The following is a 4,976-nucleotide window of genomic DNA, read 5'->3' as shown; positions in this document are numbered from 1 at the left end:
CTAGTGGTTGGGGCGCCCCTTGGGGCGCCTCCTCACCGGTCATGTGCACGCTAATCACAACCCTTAGGAGTCCCTAGCAGCTGCATTAAGTTCATCTTGACGTGCAAGAGGCAGAGGCACTATGGCGGTGCACAGGAAAATACACTGCCTAATGGTCTCCTAGTAAAACTGTACTCCTAAATACTCAGGCATTCAGCAGCCAAATGACACAACAGAGCAAGACAAATAAGAAGACAGCTATAAAAATCACCGCACAAGATATAGGTGGGTACGTTCCAGTAGTTATAATAAAAGTTGGCACGCAAAGTTAACCTGTAATACATAATTTTGTTCAGTGTATCTTTTGTTCAGAGCCACAAGATTTCTGTTGTAATACAAAATCTAGTCTGTATCAGGTTAGCTTATACACTTTATGACAGAATAATGCGTAATACAAAATCTAGTCTGTATCAGGTTAGCTTATACACTTTATGACAGAATAATGCATTGATGTAACCCAGCTTATGATCAAACTTACAACAGGATGCAAAACGAAGAGGTAGCATCAAAAAATTGTTTTCTGATAGGTAAATATTGTTCCCCTCTATACTAATTCCTAAGCGACAATGGAAAAACAAAACAAAAAAACAGAGAATCAGCCTTCCTCGTTTTCTCAAGTGCATTGCAAAACCTGAGCTAGGCACACGACACACACTTCGACGGTGTCAATTTGCTTCTGCTCACCATACCTTAGAACCATTCTTATCATAGCCATATCAATGGAGACCTTTGAGATGATTCACGGATTTGTCGTTATCTTCTCGCGACTTCTAATGGGAACTTGGAGGGGCCCAGGAGGGCTCTTACAAATAGTTTAAAAGAACCACCTGGTGACATAGACTTGCATCCCAGCGGGTCATTTTCAAGTCCGCACATATAGTTGTAGGCTCATATATGAAGTCACCAGCAAGAAGTGTGAGCACTCAAATATAATTGAACAGAAGCTCATGTTTCCTTGTTGACATGGCAGAAAGACCCTGGCTCACCGAACATCAGCAACAACTTACGGTGCACAACCTGTTGTGGGATAGCTGGTCCATGGCAAGCTCATTTCTAAATATATCCACTTACCACATGCCATTAAATTAAGGAATTGTATCCATATCGGAAATTCTCATGTGGTCCAACACAATTAAGAACCCTGCAAAATAGAAAAGATCAAGAGGTTCACGGGAAACAAATTGAATCATAACACTTTGTATTTAAGTACTTTTCTTGGTGCCGCAAGTTTAACAAAGACACGATTACTTGTACTAAGGCAGAGTATCTACTAACAATACTACTACACGTCAGTTTGTAGCACTGAGAACTGATAGGAAAGGCAATACACACCTAAGGTATGGAAAATGAGCAACAAACCAACCCCTTGGTATGATCTAAACATGATATATCTTTTGGAAGCTACTCCGTAGACCAGAACAAACATGAAGCAAAATAAAAGAAAGAACCAACTAACTAAAACGTATTCAGCTAGTGTTGATAAATTGATGTGTTTCTCCTACTCTGAAGTACAGAACTTTGTTCTAACACGTATTCAGGTTACAAAAGATTCTCGGATAATTTCAAAATCTAGAATACTCAATAATTTATCAATCTCCACAACAACTTCAACTTTCATCTTGGACATGAGAAGTTGCAATCTACCTCTTTTCAATACAGTAAGGAGCTATTAGATGTGTAACAACAGAACTAAGGAACACTTTCTCATTCAGTAAGGAGCCAATCTAATGCCATCATTAAAATCAAATATTTGCAAAATCGAGCACTTCATTCACTAACATCATCATAGAAGAATAGACAGTAAAAGAGGAGAAATGTATGCTAGCAAAGTAGATGTGACTTGTGAAGTTTATTGCCGGCGGAGGAGAGGGGATCATGTATGTTGTGGATGAAAAATTGTAAAAAAGAAATTGTAAGGATGAAATGATATAATAAATATGTCATCACTGCCATGGAAACAAGATCAGCACCATATGAACGAATCCACAGAGAGAGAGAGACATATAGAAAGAGCTGCTAGCATGTCCTCACCACGTGCTCCTACCTACCACTTCCTGCAGCACAGACCTTACTTAAGGCCGCATCCCGTGAAGGATCTGGTGGACAAGTAGCTTCAAAACGGCAGGACCAAGATTCGGCACAGAGGCGGAACCGGAGACTAACCTGCAGTTCTGTAGGAGCAGAGTGCACCAGGCGCAACAACAGACTATAGAGGAAGAGGAACTGCGGAAGAACGTACTAACATGCTCATAACCATATAGAAATATTAGATGAAAAGAACATCTCGCCGAGGGTTGGTAGCAGTGAGGATAAAGTTTTCTCTGTTTGTATTGAGCGAAAACATCACGGAAGGATAACCGGTAAGTAAACTGCAAACGAGGCAGCACACGTATTCAATTAAAGAATACTTGAACAACTGTATGTATAGTCATACATATATATACCTAAAGGCTGGAAACTCTTGACTGCAAGCAAAACAATGCTAATAACAATAAAATCATGTGTACTATGCTAGGACTGCATTCACCAATCACCATTAACCAGCGAGGCGTCGCATTGTGTTTCCAACAGAGGACATGAAGCATAAGCAAATCATCAAAGAAAAGCAGGAGTGAATATCAACAAGAGTAGACCTGGAAATTACAACCCAATATCAGCTTATGTTTGGTATTCGAGTATTCACATGGAACCTGGAACATCGAACTTCATCTTCTTCCTCAAAATTACACCTAAACCAAAATAATTAGAGGGTAACATCAGATGTACCTGAATCATAAACAACTGGGTGGGAAGAGGGGCACACTTTGTCCATGACAGGCCGAGCCACCACAACAGTAGCCTTCCTCCTTGATATCCCACGTCTTCCCTATTTTCTAATTAACACGGGGCCTTCTTTTTTATCTGAACCCAGTGAAAAAAACTTAAGACTACACATCTCATTGTTGCAAGTAATCATAAAGAAAATACATGGACCAAGGATTTTAGTTTTTTACCTTCTAGAGTGTATCCAAGATTCCAAGTACTGCATCCTAGTTCCATTTAACCTCTTAATAGCAGATGACCCTACAATCTGATAGATAACTCATGCCATTATGATAGCACTTGAAGGGCCTCACAGGCAACTTTATCAGGAAGAAAGTGAGCTAGAAAGGGTATCTCATAAACAGGTAGAGCTGAAACAGAAAAAACACCACAACAGGTTACATGAGGAGAGCTACACTAACACTACAGAAAATGCACAACATGAGGTTGATCAGTGTAGCCAAATAGTGCCAATACAACCAGCTTACTCTCCAGGATTAGACTTCATCTAAATGTAATCAGGCGATTAAAATAGAACTACTACACTATGCTTGTACTGCTATAAAGAATGAGATATCGTTAAACGAAATACAAATTAAATATGTGAGGCATGGCCTGAACCTAATATGAAAAATCTCTGGAAAAGAAGCACTGAAGCTTACCTTAGTTAGCTTCCTCAGATTACCGATGACAGTTTCATTCATGAAAAGGTCCTGTTCAAACGCAAGTGTATATCAGATTGATTGCAATCTCATAAACCACCTATCACATGTGAAGGCTCTAGGGATGAGCGAAAATATTATCTGGTAAAGCAATATTCAGAGCAACATAAACCACAACAATGAAGAAGTTTGAGGAGAGAAGAATGAAAAGGTGATATGAGCAAATTCATGTGTATCATGCAGTTCCAAATGAACATATTACAATATGGACACAAGAAAAAAAATGGAAACCAGCAGAATAGTTATCTGTGTTTTAATTATATGAATCGATTATGTCACCAATCAGTGGTAGAAAAAAGGCATTCCGCTGCCGCTATTATTACTTCTAATAAATATAACATTGGAACAATCAGCTTTGTGTTTCTACAAAAAGGAGAGTAATATATTGAGCACATAAGTAGCTGAGCCGAGCACTTGCCGAATATTTATAACTGCAAGTAATACAAGAAAAATGATGCACACATACCTGCTCTGATCAGAATTGCTGAACATGAAGTTTAATAACATTCATTGTTGATACTCAAAGCCCATAATTAATCTCACCACCACAAACGCTTCAGCACATGGATCTGTGAAAAAGTTACCAAGGAGAGTAATGAAGACATTGTTTCCGCATTAAATCTATTCACAGAATCTTCTCCCAAATTGAGTTGCTCTACCACATGAGTAAATTTGAAAAGAACATAAAGAATAGAAATTAGGGTAGTCAATTAATTTTGGATCAAACAGTTGGGAGGAACCACAAACTCGACCAAACTAAAAAAAAAATTCATGGCCATTAGGAAGTAAATAAAGAATAAGATGAGGAGATGATTACCTACCGCGCTAGGGTTTGCCCCCACCCCGGCGGAGGTATTCTCCTCCCCATCAGCCGGAGGCCTCTGGCCCGTCGGTGACGCCTCCAGGAGGTCCAGCACCAATGGCCTCGACCCCTCACCGTCTTTCTCGGTCGCTACAACCTAGTTGGATGGGGGCAAGAAAGCTCTCGTGAAGCCTGGATAGAGGGTGCAGAGGTGGGGATCGATGGAGTAGTTAGAGGAGATAGGAAGAGGAGCCACCTGAGGAGAGACGACGGGGTAACCGCTGCGCCAGGAGGCGATGGAGCGGCGGCGGCGTGCCCTCGGGAGGTGGAGTGGAGCCGGGGAGAGGATGGTGGCGTGGACTGAAGAGAGAGGTTGCGTGAGAGGAGAGGTGCTACATGGGGGCGGTGTTAACTGGGCAGGCTCCATCTCTCTGTATGCTATTATTGCTCAACACCTGGACCAATAAAAATCACAGAAGCATGCCGATCACCCAACTTGTGAGCGGGAGGTGGCTATCGTGGAGTGCTCTCGCATAGGGCAAGTGCACACGCACTTGCTTGTTCTCAATACTACTACGAACTAGCCAAGGACTAGACGGACCCGGTGTCCC

General features: G+C 41.3%; 1 long non-coding RNA gene across 10 annotated transcripts; it reads right to left on the bottom strand.

Annotated features, from left to right (window-relative positions):
• Positions 1–454: 454 nt before the first annotated feature.
• On the bottom strand, positions 455–4,743 carry LOC124682211. 10 transcript variants are annotated; one of them, XR_006996194.1, is made up of 5 exons: positions 4,385–4,730; positions 4,030–4,132; positions 3,504–3,554; positions 3,033–3,212; positions 455–2,940 (listed from the first exon to the last, which is right to left on the bottom strand). It is a non-coding gene; the product is annotated as an uncharacterized LOC124682211 (long non-coding RNA). The 10 variants fall into 10 exon arrangements; XR_006996193.1 differs by having other exon boundaries at positions 3,033–3,109; positions 4,385–4,727; XR_006996195.1 differs by having other exon boundaries at positions 3,033–4,132; positions 4,385–4,522; positions 4,622–4,743.
• Between the last annotated feature and the right edge of the window lie 233 nt (positions 4,744–4,976).

Source organism: Lolium rigidum, unplaced genomic scaffold, assembly GCF_022539505.1.
Source record: "Lolium rigidum isolate FL_2022 unplaced genomic scaffold, APGP_CSIRO_Lrig_0.1 contig_70675_1, whole genome shotgun sequence".
Taxonomy (NCBI): Eukaryota; Viridiplantae; Streptophyta; class Magnoliopsida; order Poales; family Poaceae; genus Lolium; species Lolium rigidum.
This window is presented reverse-complemented; position numbering and strand designations above follow the sequence as displayed.